The following is a 15,626-nucleotide window of genomic DNA, read 5'->3' as shown; positions in this document are numbered from 1 at the left end:
CAGAGCCGATGGAACAAGGTGAATGGGTTTTTGTCTAGTGGATGGGCGTGCAACATTTCGTCAAAAGGTGTTTACTTTGCTTATGTAATGAATGTTTTTCGACTCTTGGCTCGTAATCATTGGCCATGGGCGGCGTCGGCTAGATAATTTGTACTCTATAAAAATTAAAACTATCAGGTTTAGGTTATTGATAATTCTGACAAAATTTGTGTGTGGTTGTAAAATATACATACGTCAACTTTCAGCTACATCCGATGCTTTGACAAGGAGCAAAGTCCAAAAAACCGTGTTACAGAGGCCCTGAATCTCATAGTAGGCTATCTTCCCTTCGTTGATTAGTCTCCCTCCGTCAATCGTGAAATGTCTGTTTCTTGGTTTGGTCGACAGCAGTCACTCACTTTTTTCTTCCTCCGTTATGTTCCCTATGACATTCATGGCCTTTAACACAAGGGTGTTTGATGCTGCTTTTGTTATCGTGTACCTTTATCTAGATGTTTATAAATAGGCCCCTAAAATCTTTTCTTAATTGTCAAAGATTGAGAGTCAAATATTGTTTTCGTTTAGACTAGTTACGCCAATGTCTTTTAAACTATGGCAGATACCCTTGTTGGAATATCGTTAGTGATGAGAGTTGCAGTGTCTTCACATTTAACCTTACTGCCTGTATGTTAGATAGGAAAGTGATCAAGAATCCAGAGGATAAGCGTTAGCCAGATTGTTATTTTCCCAGCTAACATAGAAGTGCTACCACAACTGTAGTTATTTCTTTGGGTACAAATGAATCGTGACATCATTTGTAAAATTCCCTTGCTCTCTCACCGAAATGTTCACCAGAGTGCTTCAGTTTGTTTCCCCGTATGTAATAAATATCAATCGCCTAGTAATTCAAGATTATATAACAGGATCCATCTATCTAACTTTCTATTTGAAAATAAAAAGGCGAAGAAATAAGCTACAGCTAATCCATTAGCAAAATAAGCGCCCATTTCATCAGTGATTTCTGGATTTATAGTTTATGAAAGGACCCTGCTGCTACCAATATTTTGTTGCAGCATATTTACGGCGAGGGATGTTTCCATAACTCGAGTAATGGGCCCATAAAGAGGAGGCCACATACATTGCCTCATGAAAGACGTCATTCAATCAGGTATTAATATCTCATGGCTTGGGGTCCATTATGGTTTTTGTATTTCCTGATTATCTTTGGCTTCAAGAAGGAACAACAGTTTTAGTGCCACCTTAGCCAAAGGATTCTGAATAATAGCAACTTATTGCAATCACTCGGCCACCGATGTTGTATATTGGAAGGGTTTAGGAAGTCTCTCGTGGATCATGTACATAAATGGTAGTTTTGGAAAGGTTAAATCCCTTTCATGATTCAGTGGATTTCAGATACATTTGTGAAACTGGTGACATTTTACAAGTTAAATGACTGTTCCCTTTGTAGGAGACAGAATTACAACATACTCTCGAACTTTTCGGAACAAATGCCTCATCCTTAAGAGAGGAGGAGTTTTCAGATTTTCTGAAGAGTTTTGTTTGAACTTTTTACCAACGTGTCTTGGACACTCACCCTTTTTTATGAGGCGTTTTGTCCTTCATAATGTTTATCGTCATTGACTGTTTCTTAAAGTAAATGCAGATAAATATATTATTTAAAATTCAAAAGAGCGTGGTGCGCTCTCTCAGCTCATTAGATGTTCAAAATTAATCATTCCTAAAACTGGAACTCCACAACAACCATATTTCTCGATCAGGAATCCAATAGACACATTCTGGATGACCACAAAGTAGATTAATTTTTCATCGTTAGTAATGTCTCGTTGTTGGGCTTCACGCTTGCTCTGCATGCAGTGTATCTAATACAGTTATTATATGAGAATGTATTTCTCCTATCTGAAACCTTTGCTTTAACTTTCCTATTACATTCAACATCTGTTCATTCAAGCTCGTATTTATGTGCCTGTCAATTTATCTATCATTTTTGATTTTATGTAAGCCCTTTTTGACTTTCTCTTTACTATGTTCAACTTGCTTTTCGCAATGGCGTTTATGCTGTACAATTTGGTTTAGTAAGTTAATGTGCTTTTGTTCACAACGTTTGCTTTTGTTCTAAATGAAAAATGATAAAATCAGACTTTGTGACTATATATATATATATATATACTGTATATATATATATAATTTTTTTTTATCTGTATATGCATATCTCCTGATATGCATATATATATATATATTATATATATATATATATATATATATATATATATATACATATATACATATATATGCATATCAGGTTGAATATCAAAGGTATTTTTCAGCCAAAATATTTGAACATTTTTGTATAATAAACTTCACGCAAACATTAGATGCAATTTATTTGTAATTCTTGTAATGCTAAATTTTCCCATAAACGTAATTAAGCTGGGAGTGGCCGTAGGTGTGGGTCCGGAGGAGAGATCATATTCTGGGAACATTTCGCTGTAGTGTAAATAATTCCCTAGAAAAAAACTTTGCTGCTAACTTATCTGGCCTGGTAAAATTAGATTAATTTCCGGTTCTTTATTCTCTTTCTTTATTAATTTAGCAGGGAAACAACTTATGTGACTGAGTAAGAGATGAATAAACGAGGACGTGTTCTCTATTAATTCAGAAGAATTCCTTTGTCTAAACAGAAGGTCGTTGAAAGTTATAATGATTTTTTCCTTTGATCTCTCTCTCTCTCTCTCTCTCTCTCTCTTAATATTACTTACCTACCAGTCTATTTTTTCTGCGTGTTCTTTATGTTACAAAGTTATTACGACAAAGTCATTAGTCAAGTTCCATCATACAGGGAGCAGTCTGTGAACGATAAACCACTAAGGAAAGTCGGGCATCTTTTTCTGAGCATGCGTTTATATGTATGTCCGTATGTATACTCAACAACATTCTAAAGAACGGCAAAAGGAAAATTTTAATTCTTTACCTTTAATAAATAAAATGTAAATGATCAGAAGTCTCTTAGAATCTGCTCCATGGGTAGTAAAAGCGAAGAACTTGACACATCCATTTAAAAGGCTTGTTATTAGATAAGACAAACTTGATGGCATGAATTCTAACGCATACGCTTTCCTCAATAAACGACGGAGTAACAAAGGGGCTCGAAAATGGTAAGAAGACGACGGGAATGTTTGATGAGCAAATGATTCCAGCTCCGTATTTGACGCTAAAAGATGATTTTAGCGACTGAATGAGCAGCATTCAGAAAATGCTACTGGAATTTCAAAGGCCTTCTGGCGTTTCCTCATTGGGAACACACACACACACACACACACACACACACACACACATATATATATATATATATATATATATATATATATATTATATATATATATATATGTGTATAGATATATAATTATCAGATAGATGCAGACTCTCAAAGACAATGTGACATGCATTTCTTTTTTTCATCTTCATTACATTACTACGTAAAGCCTGAATATCATTTTTTTTCCAACTGATAAACAGGACTTAACAAAATAGTTCTCTCATATCCCATGAAGAAACATCAACGGCATTACTATTTCTGGAAGGAAAAATAATGTTCCTGTAGTACTTCATTACAAAGACTAGAAAATTTTCGGTGAAATTATACTGAATATACGAGATAAAAAACACAGAGGTGAAAAGCTATATAGTTAAAGGATATTACAAACTTCTCCGCATTTGGAAAAAAAAAAATCGCAAGGTACGTATAATTTTGGCCAGTTAAACTCATTACTCGTTTGGCAAAATAATCGATATGAGGTTAAACAGCTACTGCTCATATATATATAAAATTAGCACATTTCTATCTCAACTTACAATAAAGAAACAAAAGGCGAGAGAATATACGGGTTTTTAATGATAAGGATATGAATGGAAAATGTATAATAATGAACAGTTGATATCTAAACGCCCGGAAAATGTAAAATGGCGGGGCTATAATTTTTGTGGATATAAGTCAGGGAAGACTAAAATAATGCGACTGTGATTTGTTGATATTTAAAGTTATATAGATTTCAAATGGTATAATATATGATTTGACATTCAGAGGTATGAACATACGAATAGTGTCACTGAAGGTGATATGTCCTAATGTTTTATGTCCCATAATTGTCTGTCTGCGTTTAAAACGAACATGATTAGTTTTATTTACTAAATGCTATTCAAGGAACTGGAGTTGAAAACGGTGATACAATCACATATTAAAGTAACCTTTTGAGTCGACCTATGTCCTTTGCAAAGAACCATCTTTTCTCAGATAAGTTCGCTATCAATAGATCTTCCCATTTTTCTAAATTCTGAATTTTTAACGACCTCCCAAGCTGTCGTCTCCGTACGTTGTCGACATTTCAAAAATTGCCTGGGCTTTCTGATTTCACGTAGTGTTTTGGAGGAGGGGGATGGGAAGGAAGGGGTTGGGTCCTCGAAGAGGGAAAACAAAAAATTTGCTCTCTAAACTGAACTCTAACACTATTTTGTTTTCATTTTACCTTCTAGCGACATAGTGATTAAGCTCTCTCTCTCTCTCTCTCTCTCTCTCTCTCTCTCTCTCTCTCTATGTGTGATCTATGTCCATGGACGTGTATGTATATAAATTTTTGCTATATGGATACTTTGTTAGCATTGGATGTCTATTCGGAATATCTATTTACTTCCAAATATAGGTATTGAGTTAGTAATCGTATAAGGAATTCTGAAACAAGTTAAACGCCCATGATGAATGTGGTCCAACTTATAAAAAATAAAAATAGGTGTATCTACGACATAAATAAGCGTCTTTATAATAGTAATGAGCGCGTGTAATGCATATCGAGAAACATTAGCATCACAGCATCAGACCTCTTTTGGAGAGGCGACAGAACGACATTGTCTAATTAGGAAAGGTCGTTCTGGGTCCTTTTTATTTTTACTTTAAAGCAAACTACTAAAAACCTTGCAGTGACTATTAGTCACTATATAGGCTTTTAGTCTCTACTAATGGTGCCTCTGGTATCTATTCCTTTTTTTTTTTTTTTTTTTGGTAAATTTCAGTAAAAAATGAATCACATGACAAACTCTTTGCCCTAAAGCAAAACTTTTTCCTTTTTTTTTTTTTTTGCTTAGAAGAGATTTTTCCATTCTTTATAATCACGGTGTTATTTCAGCCAATGCCAGTTTTCATCAACGGAGAGTTTCCCCCCATTTACCATTTACTCAGATTGCCAGGTAATAACAGCTAGGGCAACTACAGCTCACCCCCCCTTAACTCTCTCTCCTCTCTCTCTCTCTCTCTGTAAAACGCATAAATAAATAGTATATGTTTATATTTATGTATATATTTTTTGTCATATACACCGTAACATTTTTACATTCACAAATTTTAAGCAACGAATATCGGTTAATATACAATTAATTATGCCTCAGTAATAACTTACATCCAAGTTTAAAAGTGGCGAGACGAGAGAGAGAGAGAGAGAGAGAGAGAGAGAGAGAGAGAGAGAGAGAGAGAGAGAGTCTCGTATTGAACCCAACGTCCGGCCTGAGTAAATCAAAAGATTTAAGAGCGTGACGTAACCTACACGCCATTCCTTTTCGAAACCTGGAATCACACACACACACGTTTTACGTGGCTTCTCGTAGAATAATATTGTTAAATCAAATGTAGACATTGGTTCATACGTAATACAAACACATGAATAAGCTTAAATGGCATTATATAGCGGATTTTCTTCATATACATATTCACTAAAACTGTTGCATATGTTAATCAAATGTGTGACAGTGTTATAAATGGAATATGACATCTGATCATTCCAGAATGATGAAATAATTACGGTGCGGTATCTGAATATGCTTTAAAATTTGTGTAACTGCATCCCCCCCCCCCCCTTACACACACACGCACACACACACACACACACACACACACACACACACCTATTTGTGAGTAAAATTTGTCACGACACCTTTCCAATTTCTTTTGCCTTAATATCGAAAACCGCTGAATATGTTGTTCAACTCAAGATTCTTAATTACGTATTGACAACGATTCTTGGTAAAAATGGTCGTAAAATCATAATAAATTCTTCGATTTCAAGCATTGATGACGGATGATCAAACAAAAAGGACTATTTAGATCGTTCAAGTAATTTTTCACTGTACATGACTAAAGGTCAAGAACGGAAAAAGGAAAACAATAAAATTTTACAATGGAAATCAGAAAACCTAGCGATTAAATTTCATGATCGTTTACCTGACTATGTAATCGTAATAGTTAAAAGATACAGCAGTAATTCAAATCGCAGCTAAAACGTAATATTTATGGCATAGTAAACAGCCAAAGATATTCGGTTTTCGTTTCATCTTAACGCTTAGAAATCGTTAGGCTATGTCGTGTGAGAGAATTCACCGAGATGCTGATTTATATGTTTGCTCTCCTGCTAAGTACTTCAAGGGGGAAAGCCAGCATTATGAACTCTCGACTACTTCCTGTGGCCAGGCTCGATTTCAAAGGGTCGATGGGGTGATCATAGGTGTTTTCACCTAATTACTTTCTTTAGTGAAGGTATTTTCACCTGATTACTTTCCTTCTTGTGGAAGGTATTTTCACCTAATCACTTTCTTTTTAAGGTTGAATGAACCTTTTACTTCACGATTTTCAATATGTATTAAATGTCTTACATATAATCATTTTGTTATGTGGTTTATATGTAGTACTGTTTCTTTACGATTTTATAATTTGTATCAAATGTATTTCATTTTGGCGTTACAATTTTACATATTTTTGATTAAACCTATTTATTATGTTTCATTTTATCCTTCAACTAAATATATTGCGTCCCAATTTGTTATCTGGATGACATGTATTATAAGTCACAACGTTATCATTTGGATTAAACAAATAAATTTTACGTCACCGTTTTGTGTTTTGAATTAAATATATTTTCCAACTCTGAGAAGTTTCTTCGATACTTCTCGAGTTCTTAACAAGATGGGAGTCCCCAGTCCTCAAAAATTCTAAGAATTCCAAGAGTTGGAATTCTCTCCTTGCTCCATTGTTCCACGATTACTGTAATGTTCCTTGATTTTTCTTTTCCCAAAGGCCTCTCCCATCAGCCTTTATGGTAAATGTTATTAAGGGGATTTTTTATAAATTATACCCTCAGGTCGGTATTCGATGGTGACGTTACCGAGCATAGCGTGGTATCCAGTTGCAAAGTCATTGCACATTGGTATTCAGGAATTTCTTTGTGTATTATTTAATAGAGTACTAATTTACCGGTTTAAAGAGCTTAGGGTCGTCACAGCAACAATGGTCAGCATGACGAAAAAGAAAAGAAGTAACTAGTATTTTGATTTATGGAAATGTACACGCTCACAATCTCCTCGCTTTGACGATCGACTCATTCACTGACCTGATATTGCAACTGTCACGACGAAGTAATGGAGTGACAACATGGCGACTAAAGGAGAATGAAAGTGAAATCATTCTAAGTTTCTTTATATTAATGATGTCAGTGCACATACAAGTTTATGACTGCCTAAACTCCCATTATCATGAAAATAGAGATGGATATCAATCTTTGGCTATACTCATAATTCTGAGCTCTTGCGGTAAGATTACTTTGATGAACGATTAAAAACCCAAATGATAAAAAAAAAACCCACAGCTTATAATTCTGAACACTTTCGCCGAAGGTGATTTATGGAAAATTGATGCGGAGGCACCAAGGACGAAAAAAAAAAAAAAAAAAAAAAAAAAAAAAAAAAAAAAAAAAAAAAAAACACACCACACACAAAGCCATCAGCCTCTTCAAACTGCGCCGCCTACATCAGACCTTTAGACCGTACATCATGAAACTTCGAAGAAGATTAATGTCCTCAGGGAGAAATCCCTGACTCGAACATGATAAATGATAGCGATTGGCCTTGTGTCCTGATGAGTGTGTGGGATGGGTAGGGAGTGGGCGGGGTTGGTTTGGGGGAAGGGGGCGGTTGTCTATGGTGACTGGGACACTTGAGAGGGCAAAGTAAACGCTCAAAGACACAAGGCGATAGATAATCAATACCACTAGAAAATACAATCGCGGGATTAGGCTGTATCCCAGAGGCGCTTCTTGTTGTTAGGGAATTTGTTGAATATCTACGAATAATCAATTACGGGAATAATTCTCAGCAATCAGAGAATTAGCACAACACATAAGCAGCCTCCTCAGATGAAAGTAGTTCTGAACAGAGGAAAATGTGAAATTATTCTTGAGTTGTAAAGTCAACAAATCTTACGCAATCCGGTGAATTAGACTGACATTTTGGTTAGAAATGTCATTAAGAAAAACGGTATATTGGCGCAAGTAAATGTTGGGAAGGTCACAACCAATGAAAACAGCTATTTTCTGAGGTTAGTGTTGATGAAAGTGGTTGATTCGAATATACTACATTACCGAGAGTATCTAAATGATGCAATTCGAAACGTGAACATTATAGCTCGTGTCACAAATATCTGGAGAAACTGTTTTACTGGTTACGACTGTTTGAGAAGAAATATTTAAAAGAAGATTCTTATCACCTTGCGGCCTTGGCCTCTGTGCCGAGGATATTTTTGTTCTTAATGAATTGAGTGAATTATGTACATCCATTAAACTGTTTAGCACACTCGTATCTGGCGAGTCCCTCTGCAAGGGGTACCTATACCCTCTCTGCGTATTGCCTAATGATCTTTTATCATATCTGAAATGCGCTCACAGGAAGTATGATAATGTTTCGCAAGGCGATTTTGGTGAAAAACAGCGCGAGTGGTAGGCAGTGATAAAGACAGGTTTTTCATAGGCCGATATGCCAAAATGAGGGCCTTAATTAATTAACATGAATTTTAACAAATACATTCTACACTTCAGTATTTGTTGCTGATAATATGTGATCGGCCTTTATTCTTTCATAGTTGACATGATTTCGCAGGATCTGCCATAACGTTTAAATTAAATTTCAAATTCTCTTGCAGCTTCATTCAGGTGAACTTCGGGATAAGGAAGATAGGGACAGTTTCTGTTTTCAGCACACACACACACACACACACACAGAGAGAGAGAGAGAGAGAGAGAGAGAGAGAGAGAGAGAGAGAGAGAGAGAGAGAGAGAGAGAGAGAGATCAAAATCTACTGCAATTTTGACACTGGAATTTTGATTGATAATATTTCTGGGACTTTGTAAAAATATTAATGCGCAAGAAGCAATTCAATTATTGACCCTCTTGCGCATGTGCAGTTACTTCCTCATTGTGTCTATAGGGTGAGAGAGAGAGAGAGAGAGAGAGAGAGAGAGAGATATTTGAAAAAATAAGTGGAGTTGCATGGTTACCCAAACATTGAGAAATGAAAACCTGAGAGAAGAGAGGACTCCCGGCCTTCTGTCAAGGCACCGCCCTTCAAAGTCACGTCGCGAGCAGAGAGAGTGTGACACTTTTTCCTTCCATTCATTGCGGAGATGGAAATATTTGTGATTATCGAGAAAAAAAAAAAAAGCTGTTGGTGTAATTTGAGTAAAATTACGATGTATATGAATGAAAGGATAATTTGTTTAAAATTACACATACAACACACACACACACACACACACACACACACACACACACATATATATATATATATATATATATATATATATATATATATATATATATATATATATATATATATTGAAGTAATCAAAGTCCACAATTATGTAAGATGTGTATTAAAAATACATAAAAGACGGGAGCTTTCGTCTACTTGATCAGTAGACCTCATCAGCCCTACTGATTTTTCTTTTCAAAAAATATATACAAAAAAGTTACGAAGGACAGGCAGGACTCTGGAAACGTCTCCAAGGGAGATAACAACCAAAACAAACCATCTTAATCCTGTTATTCCCTCGTTCAAATGTCTGGCCAAAAGGCGAGCCGATCGTCGTGGTTGAACTACCTCCTCTGTGTGTTCGGCTGTTCCCTCGTCCAAAACTTCTGCATCGGCACCTGCAATGGGGGTTCTTCCTTCCAATGCCTGGACAGGAGAAAGAGACAACCTGGGCAGTAGGAGTGGTGCAAACAACGTCTGTACTAATATTTACAGTTTTAAGAACCAAATAATTTAAAAATGTATCCTCTTGGGTAAATGATTTGTTAAAATCAAACACGTTTAAAATATTAATAAGAGCCCCTTCAACTACTCTGCGTCTACTTGCGTTATTATCTTTGTAAATTACTCTCGCTCCTTCCCAGTCAATTACATGCCCTAACTCTAACGTATGTCTGGCAACTGAACTATATTTCGATCCCAACCTACATGATCGCTTATGTTCCTCTAATCTTATACCTAATCCCCTGCCCAGATTTCCCATAATAACACTTATTGCAATCTTTCCACTGTACCACATAAACCCCAACGTCATCTTTCCTATCTTTTCATGATTCCTAATCAACTTTGATTTTAACGAGGTATTATACCTAAAAGCTAAATCTAACCTATTTTCCCTATTCTGTTTTAATAAATGTTGCACCTTTCCAAGCTATGATGATAAGGAAGCGGAATACACTGACTACTTTTGAATTCATATTTCCTGGTAGGTGGATTATAAAAGTTTTTTCTAGCCTTGGTAAACGCTTGGTCAGTAAAATATTTTGGGTATCCCAGTCTCGTGAAAACCTCTCTTATATAGTTTCATTTCCTTGTCTATTTACTGTGGATCACAAATCCGAAGCCCTCTCGTTACCTTGTTGACGATTACATTAGACTATACGTTGGCTATGGCATGAATAAAAATGAATTTACATTTCTGTGTTGGTGTCTTTTCTGTATACACTAAATGTAAAGTTAAAAGTAACAGGGTCATGGTGAACCAGAACGTCCAGCAAATGGCATTGTCGACCTCAAATTCAACTGAAAAGTTAATAGATGGCATCAAGTTTTAACAAATTCTAAAAATCGATTAAACTGAATAACACTACCTTTATAAATCAAAAAAGATCGTCAAAATATCTGACCCATAGAAAAGGCTTAATGTCCTCAGGACAACGGCTTAACTAAATCAGCTTCAAACAATTCCATGCACAAATTAGCCAACACGAGATAATGGTGACCCCATAGCTATTCTGAAGTGTTGTCGGTAACCCTGCCCTCTGAAGCTAAATACAGTTGAGCACACAAAAGCTTAATCAAATCAATTAAAATGTCAACAGGGAATTTGTGGATTATAGGTCCCACCCTCCCTTTCTTTTTCCTTGAGTTTAAAACGAAATCTAATGGGACATTTGTAAATAATACATTAACGTCTAAACTAATCATTTTACCCTCGCAATGGCCTATATTCCGTATTCTCTCAATAAAATCTGATGAATGACGTAAATGAGAAGGGGAGAATTTACCCAAGAAATTACTCAGAATCGTAGCTAACCATTTAGCCAACTTTGACTGAGGAGCACCACATGTTGACACTATGGGTCTCAATGGGCACCCCGGTTTGTGTGCTTTAGGTATGCCATAAAAATACGGAAGGAACGGATTCTTATCAGAAGTCATTTTAAGTAAATTATCACGCAAATCTCTATCCATGACCCGGCTGCTGATAGCCTTAAGCTGCCTATTAAATTCTTTCTGTATTTCACTAATCGAAGGAATCGATACAAGCTTCGTATATGTATTTTCATCATCCAATAATCTAAAAATCTTATTATTGTATCATCAAGTTCTTAATAACAACTGCCCCACCTTATCTACCTTCATAATTTTAACTTCTTTATTTCTACCCAACCTGCTAATCGCATCTCTGTGTCTGCGGGGTACTGGTTCAATAGCACAGGCTGCCAAACATCCCTTCAAAAAATTAATTTGAGAATCTGATTTTGATAATTGAATCTATTAGTAATGCTTAGTCCTTCAACTAAAAATTATCCCAGAACCCATGCAAAAATTGAACCCTAAACACAAGGCTTCTTTTTCTTCAGTGGTTAAAACAAGTGAAGATAGATTTAAAATGAGACCTTCCCTAAAAACCTTCGACCATGGTGAGTTTCTACATAACCTGTCTAATTTATCCATTAAAATACGAAAATGCACCACTCCCCTACGGGAGGTTATCTCCCATTCCCATCTCGCCTGGTGCCTTCAAACACATCTGATTGAAGCAACTCCTCAGCTCAGCCTGCAACCGCAAGGAAGTGAAACATATAAGAGAGGTTTTCACGACACTGGGATACCCAAAATATTTTTAATGACCAAGCGTTTAACCAAGGCTAGAAAAACTTTTATAATCCACCTACCAGGAAATAGAATTCAAAAGTAGTCAGTGTATTCCGCTTCCTTATCATCATAGTTTGGAAAGGGTGCAACAATTATTATAACAGAATAGGGAAAATAGGTTGGTTTTAGCTTTTAGGTATAATACCTCGTTAAAATCAAAGTTGATTAGGAATCATGAAAAGAAAGGAAAGATGACGTTTGGGTTTATGTGGTACCGTGTAAAGATTGCAATAAGTGTTATTATGGGGAATCTGGCAGGGGATTAGGTATAAGATTAGAGGAACATAAGCGATCATGTAGGTTAGGATCGAAATATAGTTCAGTTGCCAGACATACGTTAGAGTTAGGGTATGTAATTGACTGGGAAGGAGCGAGAGTAATTTACAAAGATAATAACGCAAGTAGACGCAGAGTAGTTGAAGGGGCTCTTAATAATTAATATTTTAAACGTGTTTGATTTTAACAAATCATTTACCCAAGAGGATACATTTTTAAATTATTTGGTTCTTAAATCTGTAAATATTAGTACAGACGTTATTTGCACCACTCCTACTGCCCAGGTTGTCTCTTTCTCCTGCCCAGACATTGGAAGGAAGAACCCCCATTGCAGGTGCAGATGCAGAAGTTTTGGACGAGGGAACAGCCGAACCCACAGAGGAGGTAGTTCAACACGACAATCGGCTCGCCTTTTGGCCAGACATTTGAACGAGGGAATAATATGATTAACATAGTTTGTTTTGGTTGTTATCTCCCTTGGAGACGTTTCCAGAAACCTGCCTGTCCTTCGTAACTTTTTTGTATATATTTTTTGAAAAGAAAATCAGTAGGGCTGATGAGGTCTACTGATCAAGTAGACGACAAGCTCCCGTCTTTTATGTATTTTTAATACACATTTTACATAATTGTGTACTTTGATTACTTCAAGATATTCCAGTCACGTTATGGTGGACGTTTTTTGAGATATATAATATATTTATTATATAATATATATATAATATATATATTATATATATATAGATATATATAATATATAATATATATAAATATATATTATATATATAATATATATAAATACATAAATATCATATTATATATATAATATATTATATATAATATATAATACACATATATATATATATATTAGAAAACAATATATATATATATATATATATTATATGAATATATATATATATATCTATATATATATATATATTTATGTATTTATATATATTATATTATATATAGATATATATATATATATGTGTGTGTGTGTGTGTGTGTGTGTGTGTGTGTGTGTAATTTAAAACAAATTATCCTTTCATTCATATACATCGTAATTTTACCCGAGATTACACCAAGTGATGCACGTGTATCAGAAGGAACCTTATCTCCGAGTTGATAAGGACACCATATGGAGGTGTAAATGGTAATTTTTTGAGAGCGATGCATAGTTTACAAATTGAAAGCAAACTATCAGTTAGAATATAGACCAAACAGGTATTAACAGTGTGTTTAGGGAGTCTTGCATGAAGTATTGGCTGTTTTTGGCAGTCTGTACAGAGTTAGCATCGGTATTGAGGAGAAACCGCATCTTATAGGAAAAATATGGGGAATAACTGGAAGTTACGCGCACGGGGGAGGGGGCGGGCGGGAAATGTTTCCTCTCTTAACTTTCTAGAAAATCTGGATTGATGGCAGAAAGGGATACTAAAGAAAATTAAAGAAGACGAAACAGTGAAAGTGACAAAAGCACATAAATCTAATGCAGTGGTAATAATGAATAAAAGTGACTATATAAGTAAAATAATAACATTGCTAAATGATACTGATGCTATACGAAACTGAGGTCTGACCCTACACAGACGGTGAACTCCCATTTTAATAAACAAATTAAATCCATTTTGAAGGAATTAGACCATTTAATTAAACAGTTTACACCGCAATGCGCCTCCCTACCTTGTATGTATGGTTTAGTCAAGACACACAAAATCAATAACCCTATCAGACCAATCATTAGTTCAGTGGGCTCAGTTACATATAATTTTTTAAATGGCTTGTAAAAATGCTTACTCCTTTAGTAGGAAACATTTCTAACACGAATGTTAAAAACAATGTTGATTTTATAAACAAATTGAACAGTTTAAATTTGTATTTTGATTGTAATATGGTTAGTTTTGATGTTGTCTCTTTATTTACAAAAGTGCCTGTAGATGACTTACTTGAATATTTTGGAGAGGAATTAGAACGTCATGACATTCCCTTAAATGTAGCAAACCTCATTAGTCTCATAAGGTTATGTATCAAAGATAGTCAATTTTGTTTTAATGGGGAATTTTTTATACAAAAGTTTGGCATGGCTATGGGTAATCCCTTATCTCCTGTCCTTAGCAATATTTACATGGAATTTTTGAGACAAAACTCTTACCAAGAATTTTAGCAAAAAGTTATTTGGTTTAGATATGTGGATGATATCTTCTGTATTCGGCCAGTTCACGAAAATCTCCAGGTATTCCTTAATAATCTCAATAATTTAGTCCCTTCTTTAAATTTACTGTAGAGGAAGAAAGAAATTGTAATTTGAATTTTCTGGATGTAACTGTCCATAGAAATGATAGAAAAGAAATTTCACCTTTTCAGTCTTTCGAAAATCTACTAACATTGCCTCTTTTGTTCATTACTACTCCAATCACCATCAAAATGTTAAATTCTCTGTTTTTTCTGGGATGTTCCTAAGGGCTTTACGTGTCTGTAGCCCGCATTTATTAACGCTGAAATTAAAACTATTTATGATTTTGCAATGAAACTTAAATACCCAAGGACTTTTGTAAATGAGGCATGGAAAAGAGCTAGAAAAACATTTTATTCAACTAATGACAAACTTGAATTTAGTAAGCATAACATTCTAAAATTACCTATGATGAAAGGTTTTTAGATATTCCTAGAATTTTAAAGCTTTTTAACATAAATGTTGTTTTCAGTAATATTAATGTCAAAAGTTTTAGTAATCAAAAATTCTCCTAAAGATCTTCCAGGCTGCATATATGAAATTCCTTGCAAAAAGTGTGATAAAGTCTATTACGGACAGACCGGTAAATCTCTTTCACAACGTCTCAAACAGCATCAATATTCTGTGAGAACTGGGCAAATATCGAAAATGCATTATTCGTACCATATGAGAGATTTAGACCATCCTATTAACTGGAGACAAGCAAGAGCCTTAATCCCATGTAATGACACAGTTAAAAGGAATATCATTGAATCTTGTTTCATCAAGTCAAATAATAGAAATGTTCTAAATTTATGTCTTGGTTTATTTAAACTGGATGCTTTCATAATGAAAAAGTTTATA

Source organism: Macrobrachium nipponense, chromosome 10 (assembly GCF_015104395.2).
Source record: "Macrobrachium nipponense isolate FS-2020 chromosome 10, ASM1510439v2, whole genome shotgun sequence".
NCBI classification, from domain to species: domain Eukaryota; kingdom Metazoa; phylum Arthropoda; class Malacostraca; order Decapoda; family Palaemonidae; genus Macrobrachium; species Macrobrachium nipponense.
The sequence above is the reverse complement of the archived record's forward strand: the minus strand, read 5'-3'. Positions refer to the sequence as shown.